The following is a 13,307-nucleotide window of genomic DNA, read 5'->3' as shown; positions in this document are numbered from 1 at the left end:
GCACTGTGACGGCGGGATCGAGGCAATGGTACAAAGGCTCAAAGATCCAGGAAAATCCCATGTATTGAGAATACTAAGCTAAGGAGAAGAAGGAGAGAGAGAAGGAAAGGGGATAAAAGGAGGGAAATACTAGCTAAAACCACTGAAACGCCGGCTAGCTAGGTGAAACCAGTCATGTGATAGCCACCCCCCTTTGGCCCCCAGCCAGCGCCGTCACACGCACGAGCGATTTTACCTCCTACCTTCCCTCCAAAAGCACACCCATTCGATTACTTTAGCCTGTTCTTTACCCGCAAGCTTTTCCAGATCATTACTGCGAATACCAATCAATATGCGAATATATAAAGGCTATATATAAAGGAGGAAAGGGTACGAGAATAGACAGACTTACTACTAGAGGAATTATATGTGTTTCTCGGTATAATTATATATATGGGTATATATAATAAGCCTCAAGTTAAGATATACTAGAATTCAGATATTAATAAAGGTTCTCTATACTTAATTACAAACCATATATTGCTCTGCCGCTTTAAGCAAATCAAGCAGTATATAAGGCACGTAATAGCAGGGTAATGCACAAGTAGTCAAGGTAAGTAAGCTGCGGAGTAACGCTTGCAAGTGTAACTGATTCCAAGAATTGATTCCAACAAGAGACTAATTAATGCCCCTTCCAAAGCTAGGAGCGTCTTCCTATATATTCCCTAGTACTTAGCCAGGCATGCGAAGCCCTTTACTTAATTAGGAAATCCCATGCGATCTATATAATTCCGATTACAAGCTATACCCAAAATAGGAAACTAGATCTACGACATCTGACACCTGTCCATACGCCATCACGTATGCCCATTACATTAATCCCCCCTCTGGGCCCTTGTCCCCAAGAGGCCTGGGAAAACTGCAAATAGCTTTACAAATGTCCCCCTAAAACTTTCCTGGCCGCTAGCTTTCTCCAAAGACTCCCTATAATTGCCCTATCATTACGCCAGGTAATGGAGTTAAGAATATAGTTTACTAACCCTTCTTAGCTAGTTCGCAAATCGCCTCTGGCGATTTCCCCTCGCAAAGGTAATACGAATATAGTATATACTATCGGACATAAAGCTTATCCGATCTCCTAATTAGTTCGTAAATCCTAACTTAGCCTCTATTTGCGAATAAATTATTACTCTATAGGCCTAAGAGCTTGGAAAAGTTAATCTGATCTTCTGGTTTATTCATAAATCCCTTTTTTGGAATTTTCTAGGTATTCCTGGTATAGAGCCGGTTCCGAATTTGCGATTACTATTCGGGAAGAGAATATTATAAAAAGGCCTTCCTTTTCCTACTAACTAACCTTCCTTTTCCTTAACCATAATACCGTACCCAGCTCCTCCTTATCCCTTGCCTTCCTTCTTCAAGCCTTCTTCAAGCTCCTTTAAGCTCCTTTAAGCCTTATTTAAGCTTTATTTAAGTCCCTTTCTAATTCCCTTTTTTACTTCTTTATCTATTAAGATAAATACTTCTCTTAGTACTTATTAGCCTATTACTACCCGTTTAGCTAATATTCCTATATCCTTAATTTGCCCTTACTATCTTTAATATTCCAAGAATATTACTAAGTTTCCCGACCTTACTTATATTAAGAGTAATAATTACTCGGTATATAATTACTGCCGCTCTAAGAATAAGAAGTATAATCCTATAAGTTATAAATTTCTTCTTTTATTTCTTATTCTAATACTATCTAAGGTTCCTTAAGTATATATAATATAGTTAAACTGCCTTCTTTAAGCCATTAATATATATAAGTATTTTCCCTATTTTTTGCCCGAAAGAAAGAAGGCTATTACTGCCTTTCTTCTATATTAAACTATATATACTTCTTATATTAAAGCTATTATTCGAGGCTAATGGATTCCCCTAATAATCCAAGGAATAAGTTAAGTAATTCTTACTAGCTTAGCGCAAGTATAAAGTACTCTTAATAGTATAGTTAATATTCTTTAGTATTAAGTAAGCTTACTTCTTCCTCATTTCTTACTAATGGCTAATAGCTTTATAGGCCAATTTACTACCTGTTTCTCGAGAGAATTCTAATAAGAATAATAATAAGAATAATAGAGAGTAGTTATAAGAGTAAGGTATTTATAAGGTATAGAAATTAGAGTTTTTAATAATTTTTATATGGTTTTTCTAAGAATAAATATATGATTTTTTAATAGTTTCCTAATAAAAGCATTTATCTTTTATATCTCCGTTTGGCTAATAGTATTATAATATTACTTTTTTCCAAGTATTCTTGTAATTCTTGAGCTATATTCTCTAGATTACTTAGTAATTCCCATATATTATTTGCCGGTAAGTAGCCCTTCTAATAAACGAGATATTTCCTTCCTTTTCTGTCTTCCTTATAGGCTATAATAGATTCTACCTTGAATTCCTCTTTACCCTCGATCTCGACCGGCTCTGGTTCTACTATAGTACTAGTTTGCAGGTACTATGGTTCTAAGAGAGAAATATAGAAAATATTATAGATCTAATATAATAGTAGTAATTCCAAGTAATATACCTGTCTATATATTCCTATAACTTCCAGAACTTTAAAAGGGCCGAGATATTTATTCGCTAGCTTTATACTAGGTTATAGCTATTAAATATTCTTTATATAAAGTATGACTTTATTATATATCTTGAACTTCTTATTAATATATTTCTTATTATAGTACTTTTTCTATATATTTACTACTTCTTGCTATTATTTCTCTAGTACCTCCCGTTCTACTTAAATCCTTTATACTCTTTCCTATACTACTAGTATTTCTTTTTTTGGAATATTATCCTTAATATATAGTTTAATACTAGAATAGAATTCATATAAGGTATAGAATAGGGATATTTCTATTATTAAATATATAGAGTTATTATATATAAATTCTATAAGAGTAAGCTTTACTATCTAGTTATTCTACTAGTAGCTAGTATAGTACCTCAAGTATTATTCTAGAGTTTGGTTCAGATTCTCCATTTATCTATTAGTTTACAGGTGAAATACTATACTTAGCTATTATTAAATCTTTAAGTAGAAGTATAGACTTAACTAGAACTTGCTTATAAAGACAGATCTTTTATTAGAAGTTATATCTATAGGTATACCAAAGTCTTTAATAATATGATATATAAATAGCTCCGCTAGCTCAGGAGCCGAGACTTCCTTAGTAGTCGGAATATATTATACTATTTTCGTATATCTATTAATAATAATAAATATAGAATTATATATTTTACTACGAAACCTAGAAAGAGGTAGCCCCGTAATAAAGTCTATAGTAATTTCTTACTATGGCTTGGAGGAAAGAAAGAATAAACTAAGTATACTATATGGCAGATATTTTTTTACCTTAGTTTATTAATATATAGGATAAGTTCTAATATAGTCTTTTATATTCTTTCTTATACTTTACCAGAAGTACTTTCTCTAGAGGATCTCTAGTATCTTACTAGTACTAAAATACCTACCTATAGGATTATTATAGTTAGCTTATAGTAATTCTTCTTTGAGAGCCGGCTTATTTAGTATATAGATAGTACCCCAATATCTTAATAACCTAGATATATCAAGTTCCCAAGTCTTAATAGCTCTAGTAGAGGTCCCTTTTAAGAACTATTTATATTACTAGTATTATACTAATAGATCGAGCCTTTAATACTATAATAGTAGTTTAAGTAATATCTTTCTGCTTTCCTTATATACTATTTCGGATCTAGCTACCCATATAGCTAGAATCCGTAGTATATACTATTTATAACTAGCTATACTAGTAATAGGCTCAAGTAATAGTATCTCCGGTATTACTCCGTTACTAAAATAAACTTCCTCTTCGGAATTCCTTAGTATCTCGCTAATTAAGGAATACCTACCTTCTCTCTCCTAGGCCTTATATTACGGTATTATAGGAATAGTATAGTATCCTATTACTACTACTTATAAGGTTCTCTATTCTATATTCTATAGCTTATTATAAAGTATAGGTAGTAAAATATCTTTATCTATACCTACTATAAAGTCTGGCCTCCTTAATAGCCTATTAGCAGAATTACTATATCCCGGCCGGTATTCTAAAATAAAGTTAAAGGCAGCTAGCTTCTTTACCTATCTTATTTATTAACTATTTAGTTTTCTCTTAGTTATAAAGTATTTTAAGTTATTATAATCTATCTTAATAATAATAGTATACCGGATATATACTAGGTAATACTACTAAGTATAAAATACTAGAATAATAGCCAAGAGTTTAGAATTATATGTCTCATATCTATTTTTAATTATAGTTATCTTTTTTAAATAGAAAGTAATAGGGTGCTACCTGGCTTCTGCTCTCTTACTAAAGAGCTAGGAAATCATACCTATAACTACGAATCCTAAAGTATCTATTTCTATATAAATCTTTAAGGCTAAGTCAAAATAATAAAGAATTAGTACTATTATAAATATAATTTATAGTTCTCTAAAAGCCTTATCTGCCTCATTTGTCTAGCTAAACTAATATAATAGTTTTCTACTAGTTTTTAGTAAATTAGTTAATTCTTTTACTACCCTAAAGTATTTATAAATAAACCTCTAGTAAAAGTTAGTAAAACCCAGAAATACTTGGACTTCTCGGATATTATTCTTTAGAGCTAGCTATTCCCTAATAGCTATAACCCGGCTAGCCTCTATTTCTATACTATCTGGGCTAATTATAAATCCCAGGAACTCTATTCTCTCTATATTAAACTCGTATTTTACCAAGTTTATAAAGAGCTAGTATTACTATAACTACTCGAGTATATATTGGACCGCTATTATATGTTATTCTAGGTCCTTTAAATAAATTAAAATATTATCTAAATAAATCATATAAATAATATTTATAAGGCCTACTAGTATATAGTTAATATATGCCTGAAATATTACCGGAGTATTAGATAGTCCAAAGAATATAATATAGTACTTAAAATATCTATAATATATTCGGAATACCGTCTTCTATTTATTACCCTCCTGTATTTATAACTAATAGTAAGTATTCTTTAAATCTAGCTTTATATATACCTTTATTCTATAAAGCCTATCTATTATCTTACTAATAAGTAGTAATAGTATTTGATTCTTAATAGTAATCCTGTTTAGATCCCGGTAATTAATATATAGATATAGGCCGCCTTCTTTCTTTAGAATAAATATAATTAGAGTACTAGCTAGGCTAATAAAATAACGAATTTACCTCTTTTCTAAGCTAGTATTAAGATATTCCCAAAGGACTTTAAGCTTCCTTTCTAATAAAACATATATAGGACTATATAGTAATTAGGATCCTGGTTCCAGATCTATATAATACTCTATTATATAGTAGTCGGGTAATATGCCTATAGCCTCTATAGAGAATATTCGGAGAAGGTCCTAATACTTCCTAGGAAGTATAGCTATCCCGTTTATAGTAATAGCGGCAATTCTTTAGCTATTTATTATAGGATAGGCGATTAATAGAAAAACATATGCCTTATACTTTATTACTTTAGTAAACTTCCTAGTATTTAGAACTTTAATCTTCTATAATTAAATCTAGTATCTCTATATTACTTCCCTAAAGGAAATTAGGGAATTGACCTAGTAAAGCTATAGGAATTCAAGTATTATATTAATATAGTTCAGATTAAAATTATATAATATAAAATATATATTAGCCTTTCTTTAGTTCCCTAGTATATCCTCGGTAATAATCCTAAGAATATAATCTTTATATAAATAAATTCTTTTTCTTTCTAGTAAGAATAAGAGAGTTACCCTTAATATTAACGGAATACCTATATCTAAGGCTAACCTTCTCTTTATATAATTAGCCTCTATACCCGAGTTAACTAATACTCTAATTCTTTGCCTACCTTTTCTTGCCTTAATAGTAATCTTAATTACTATTCTCGTTTTAGGGGCCTTGCCCTCTATAATATAAATAAGTATAACTATTACGGGGTATACCCGTTTCCCGGCTTCTTTAGTTCTGGGTACTTATATATCTTATAGCCAGACTTATTATAGTTATAGCAAGTCGGTTTTCCCCGATTTAGGCAGGTAATAGTATAGTAACTCTCTTTCTAGTAAGTAAAGCAAGTTATACCCGGTCTTATAGATCCTAATACGGGTACTATATTAGATCCCGTTACTATACTTTTGCTACCCTGGTTATATAAACCTTATAACGGGAATATATTTCTCTTCCGTTTCTCTTTATTATTCCCTTTCTCTTTTCTCTAATTTCCTTTCTTTTATTAACCCGTTAGCTTATTATTATATTCCCGTTAAGTAGACTGGTTTAAGTTATTCTCGATTCTTATAGCTATAGAAATAAGCTTCTCTCTTTCTCGTAAAGTATTTTTTTAGTAATTAATCTTATCCCGAATCTCCTGCCTCAAGCTACTAAATAAGTTATCTCGCTCTCGTAATAAACCCGTATATCCCAAGTTATCTAATAGGCTATCTAAGTAGGATACGAAGCTTTGGATACTCTAACCTAGCTACTATTTTATATCTTTGAACTTGGCAAGGGCATTATTACTATAATTCTCTAGATCCAAGATAGAATTCTTTATAAACTTAATAAAGGTCTCCTAATCCGTAGTATTAATACCTACTAATTACTCCCTATATTTCCAGATATTCCTGGCTATATTCTTAAAGCAGGAAGCATAATATATAACCTTTACTATATCTATAATCCAGGTAATCCCGCCGTTTTTATACTATTTTAGCTTTGCCTAGTAGAAGAAGTCCTGGGCTTCCTTAATACTCTTTCTCTTATAGGTTAGTAATTCTCGGGTTTTTAGAGCCCTATAAACTAAATATACCGCCGGTAGTATAATAGGTTCTATAATAGGTACCTAAATATCCTCAAGATAGCGAATCTGAGCTTCTAAATCCTCTAGATCCTTCCTCTATTATATCTCTGCTTCTAACTCAGTAATGTAATAACGAGCCGCCGCTAGCTTCTCCGTTATTATTATCCTGCTAGCTAGTTCTGGGGGTATCTGAGTTCTACTTCCTTCTCCTAATTAGGCGGTAGCTAGAGTGGCTAACTGGGCGCTTCCCTGAATACCCGACTGGGTCGCCCTAGTAATAGTAAAGGCGCTTCTTCTGGTTAATACTCTAGCTATTAGTGGTTTTGTCTATTAATGGCTTGACTACCTCGTAATGAACTGCTCCCCGAAGATTGGATTAATTAGAATATAAGGCACGTAATAGCAGGGTAATATATAAGTAGTTAAGGTAAATAAGCTACGGAGTAATACTTATAAGTATAACTAATTCCAAGAATTAATTCTAATAAGAGACTAATTAATACCCTTTCCAAAGCTAGAAGTGTCTTCCTATATATTCCCTAGTACTTAGCCAGGTATGCAAAGCCCTTTACTTAATTAGGAAATCCTATATGATTCATATAATTCCAATCGCAAGCTATACCCAAAATAGGAAACTAGATCTATAATATCTAATACCTGTCTATATACTATTACGTATGCCTATTATATAGTATTACTATATCTCGTACCCTGAAAATAATATGCAAAATAGGTATTATTTACTAAATAATAAGTTTTAGTAATATAAGCTTAAACCTCTTGCTTCCTCTATATAAGCTTCCTATTAGCTTTTATACTTTCCTTCTTCTAATATTAGTATAAACGAACTTATAATACGGTACTTTAGCAGGTATATTTCCTTCTTTTTTACCCTGCTACTCTACTAATTATTTTAGATTCTTATATATATATAAGATACCCAAAAAGCTAATTAAATAAGGATATAAGATCTATAGACTTACGGATTACGGATATATATATAATTAGACTTAGAGCTTACGAGAGAAGGGGCTCCAAAAAATGACTTTCTATCTAAGCCTTATAAATACCGGTTCTCTCGTACGAAATCTGGTACTTTCCCTCTCATACTATTACCTTATAATATACCTCAATAATTACTTTATCTCTATACCCTTATTTTTAGAGCTATAAGCCTGTAAATTTAGTATAGTAGATATTACTTGCCTATATAAGCTATTTCCACCGGAATTATCAGTAATTAAAAATCGGTTTGCTATAAAGCTAGAATGAAATACCTTACTTATAGTAGTAGTTCAGGATATCCTTTACTTAGCTTGGCAAGATAATAGTATTATCTTAGCTTTAAGTAATATCTATACCGTAAATAAAGCAGAGAACTAGGGAGTAAAAGAGAGAAGACGTCCTGTAAAGACGTCTATAAATAGGCAAATCATACGGGAGGTTTTTGGCAAAATACTAATAAAGGAGCTTCAGATTCCTAGCTTTATTAATAATTATAATTAATATATAGGAGGGGTGGATATTACAAACCAATTCAGGGAAGTATACGAGAGTCACAAGCCTACCCTTAGGAATTAGTAGCCCTTGTTTTACTAGCTAATTAAGGTAGCTTATATAAATGGCTATAGGCTTTATTAATTAAGTATAATAGAGAAACGCCCTCTTACGTACTTGCAATTTCGAACCGAGCTTTATTATAAGCTTTTAGCATATTCTGAGAAGGCAAAGCTAAGGAGTTTACAAGTAGGGCTAGGGGGCAAGAGGGTATTTAATCCCGATCTTTGTTACTTATACTACTGGGAAAAGCGTCCCAAACAAGGCACTTATACATGGTATTCATACTAATTAAAATGCGAAAGATCCTAAAGAAAGGAATAAAGGGTATAGCAAAGAGATTAAGTAAGGGATATAAATTTTGTAATATACCAATATATAGAGAGGGGGACTACTAGGTACGATATCATTCAAATAAGGTAGCTTACTAATAAATTTGTATGTAAAGATACATAAAATTATGCCCCGCTAGCCAGGCAAGCCTCCCCTGTTTAGTACGGGACCCCCCCCCCCCCCCCTGCCCACGCTAGTAATGTCTCACCGGACGAAGGGATACACGTGATACTACACGTGATGTTACACGTGACATGCTAGCCTAATTAGGTAAGGCTCCGGGATGGCCCGAGTCTAGTGCCACTGAACTGCCCAATTAAGTAGTGGCAAGGCTTGGTAAGCAAGGTAGAGCCTTAATATATTCTTAGGCTTCCTTAGCTATTAAGGGCAAACTCTTCTCTCAAGGTACTCTTATTATTTAAATTATATAATAAACTTAATAAGAGTACTATTAAGATAATATTTTACTTAAAAAGCTTGGGGTTATTTAAAGACAAATTAGAAAAAGTAAAAGGAGAAGAAAAAAAGCAGGAAAAGAAAGATTTCGGAGAGAGAAATCTGGTTTTTATAGAAGAAAAGTGGTATTTAAGTAGCCTTATATAAGCTCTAGTTTAAATTATATAGTACTGCTTAATATATACCTTATTTATTTGTTAATAATTAAATAAATATTAATTTATTATATTTATATAACTTGCACGTGACTACTCTTGAGTTACTCTAGAGTAGTGCTCTACTCTACTCTACTCAAGTACCATATTACGCTACTCAAACTCTACTCTACTCTACTCAAGACTACTCTAGAGTAGCTTGAGTAGCTTGAGTAGTTTTTGCCCACACTGATTACGGACCACGCCCTGATTATCCAATGCTTTGCTTGCAAGCAACAGCAGCCGGAAGTTTTTCAAAGAGTGTGTCTCTCCGTCCAGCAACATCTGAGTTCCATGGCGAGGCTTGCCGTCCTGGTATAGGCCCATAGCGATGCAGTTTGTGTACTCTCCCCCCTAATTAAATGTAACAGTAGATCCAGAGTGGATACTGTGGCTGCCATTCAGCAAATAGTACTAGTTACTTCCAAGCCTTTGCCATGGGATCACAAGCCTTAGTAAGATAAATAAAGCCACCGTCTTCTCGAAGGACCTCGCGATGGACAGTGCTAGGTGGCTGATCAGGGTTTCAACCATTCAGAGCACTGATATCAGGGATTGGCCCCACTGTTACATTTATTTAGGGGGGAGAGTACTTGCAGCAACTAAAGTTATGCAGGACATGCGTGCCGGGCCGAGGAATCCCGGGTACACTACTACTGCAAGCACTGTCAGTTCGACTGACTCAGTTGGTGGCGCAAGTGTGGAAGGATCCAATGAGATTACCGTAAGAAGCCGTGTGCGAGCTTAAGGCAGCCAGCTACAGTACCGAGAATTGGTGGGAGTGGGTTCGGGTCTAGCCGTATCGGGATAGGGGATGAAGACCTTTACCGAAATCATGTAACTGTTTATCCCTTCGTCCGGTGAGACATTGCCACATTGGCGGCCGCACATGAATATCCTTATTCATGTGCGGCCGCCAATGTGGCAATGTCTCACCGGACGAAGGGATAGAGAGTAAACCTATTCGGCAGGAAACATGTTGGTTGGATTGAAGATTGGTTCCTCGGTCATCGGATTGAGCGGCCTGAGCCTGTAGCCGTCAAAGATGAGATGATCAGGAATGTCGTGCCTTCTCTGTCGTTTGAAACATATCCCCGTAACCCTGAACGTACCTTTCGTGCTCTTGCTGCTTCCCGGCCAGCGCACCAGAGTGATAAGCGATGCCCAAGACCAGGATGGCGCTTCTTCGACTTTGCTGGTACATGGTGCAGCGGTGTGATGTTCTTCCCACAGCAGGCCATGATGGATGTCGCGAAGCCACAGACCGGCTACGTAAACCTCGTTCTGCATCTCGTTCTCGGAAGACGCCTTGGATTTGCGAGGATCGATCCGACCTCCCTCGCTAGACCCGCTACAGCGAGAATGCGTCCAGCTCGGGTTTTGTGAGATGTTAGCCGGAATATACTTCCAGGGCGGGATACCAAAAGCCCAGGATATCGCTGTTCGAGAAGCGGAATGATGCTCTGGGCCGCAAATGTGCTTGTAGATCGCAGCCCGCCCGAGCGAATGCAAGGTGGGACTGGCTGTATGATCGGGAGAGTTCTTGTTGACACTCGAAGAAGAGCCCATGGGGCGTGTACCAGAGCAGTAGCTTACCCAGCGCGGATGACATTATTACCAAATATGGAACCCTATTGGAAGGCTATATTATTTCCATCTAGCAAGGCTGCTTAAAGATATTATCACTTCGTAAAGGCAAAAGCAGAGCCTAGCTTCGCAAGAGATATCAAGATAATTAATCTATTTCTCAATAAGAGTAAAGAGACTTCAAATATTTATTGCAAAGGCCTTACCCTCGATATTAGCTATAATATTTTATAAAGATCTATTTCCAATAGCAAAATAATACTAATAATGCTCTAGTAATAATATCTCAGATAAATATACTGAACTTTATTATTTACTCTTCTCGAATAACAAGCTAGTAGATTCCACGCTACTATAGTTAATACTAAAGCAGAAAAAAGGCCTAAAGAGATATTAAAAACGATTTATAAATCAAATTTCCTCAAAAGCAAATAAAGTTATCTCAAAAGAACTCAAAAACTCTCAGTTATTTCTTAGAAATAGTATAGTAAAAAGCCGGGAAAGAATACAATTTCTAGAGAAGTATTTTAGTCTAAATTTAAATATGTTATTTATTAATAATACCAAGTTAGTAATTTGTTTGCATATAGCTGGCTCTTTAATAGGTAAAGTAGATCTTATAGGCTTTTAGAGACTTAATTATAAAAAATTTGGGCTTTTTTAAAGCTATTTTTAAGTTACAAATTTTCTTAATTTAAAAAAGTATTATTAATTTATATTTAATAAAAAGCTTATACTTAAATATTCTTTAATTAGTCTTATAATAAAGTAAAAAAAGTATTAAAATATATTAAATTTAAGAAAAAAGCTAAATTTTTAATATTTTTCTTCAAGCGCTTCTACTTTGAATTAATAGGTTACGAGCCTAAATACATGAGTCTTGTTACGGTTATTACGGCTTATAGTTAGACTAGTAAGGGCTAGACTATAATTGGCTAAACATGCAAAGTCGAAGTCGAGTAAATCACAACTTCATTTGGATTTTGGACACAAATTGTCCTAGATCCGTTCTGCCTATATTAGAGGGTGGCCTTCTCGTTCTATTATTAGGTAGAACTTGCTTCAATGATTCGATCTATGTCGTTGAGAGTAGATATCTTGAGAATTGCCATCCCAGCCCATCCAAGACGCCCGGCGCCTGCATATATCTTATTATTAACCCCCCACCCCAAAATCTCCTAGCCATGCCTCGGGCGTATGAGCGCCCTTATCTCGGGTTATAGCTTTGGTTGGCCGAAGGTGTGATGCCAGTTCGAACGCCATATCTCAACCTAGGCCAGCACTCTTCAATTCCAGGCTAGGCTGGGGGATTGGAGTGTCGCGACCTGATCTCCTTCCTCTTCCACCTTTTCTATCGCCTCAATTTTGGTTTTTAAGACTCTTGTCTAGAGAGAAAATGACAGAGTGTTTCGGCACGTTAAAGTCCTCGCCCTCGCCGTATTAGCCCTCATCACCATTATCATTATCATCATCGCCATCATTATCCAAAGTCTTATCTGGAGTCTGCTGGGTCGCATATTCAAGGGATGCCTGTGGCTGGACGAGGAATCCAGGATCCCGTTCAATGACCAGAGGCAACTGTGTATCACCATACCCCTCAGCATCGGTCTTGTGGATAATGATCGTGATGTTGCCTCCAGCTGACTCGGGAAGCTTCAATTCCGCCGTGCTGTTCGAGGATCCAGACCAGTGAGGCAGTGCTGCCAGTTGGACAATGTCCTTTCCTGATCCGTCCATTCGGGAAACATGCAGTTGAAGCCCATCAGGTGTCATGCTACTCGATAGAGCTATAGCATTCCCGGGATCGAGAGAGACCGAGAAATCTTTGACCATTCGACCGGGCCCAAATTTGTGGAGTTGAAGGTGGGTTTCGGGATTTGATATATAGGGGTTCGGTTGGGCGAGTGAGGTACTCGTATAACTAGGTTTTCTCAGTATTTCAGACTTTTCTTCTGAATGTGCTGGTGGTCTTCTGGACTCTGAAAATAACAGATCCAGTGGGATCTCAGTTACAGTGACCGAGTTCGTATACTTCGTCTTTGAGATGAGGTACAAGCCGCATTTGGAGAAATGGACCGCCTCAAGGGGTAGGTTGGAATCTTCGATTTCTCGAATTTCATTCCGTGCTCTTGTCACTGTCGTGGTTTGTTGAGCGCAAGTCAGGGTAAGGGGCAAACACTTACCAATTCCAAAATTCCAAAAACACAAGAGAGCTCGTGAGGCATTTGAACCCACGGACTCATCTTCCCCCAGCCAAAGAACACAGAGAGGCCGAGTGGGGTGGAATATAATTTGAAAGTTGCTCCCAAAGGAATGACCCATAGC

This window comes from Hyaloscypha bicolor (assembly GCF_002865645.1).
Source record: "Hyaloscypha bicolor E unplaced genomic scaffold K444scaffold_56, whole genome shotgun sequence".
In the NCBI taxonomy this organism is placed as follows: domain Eukaryota; kingdom Fungi; phylum Ascomycota; class Leotiomycetes; order Helotiales; family Hyaloscyphaceae; genus Hyaloscypha; species Hyaloscypha bicolor.
The sequence above is the reverse complement of the archived record's forward strand: the minus strand, read 5'-3'. Positions refer to the sequence as shown.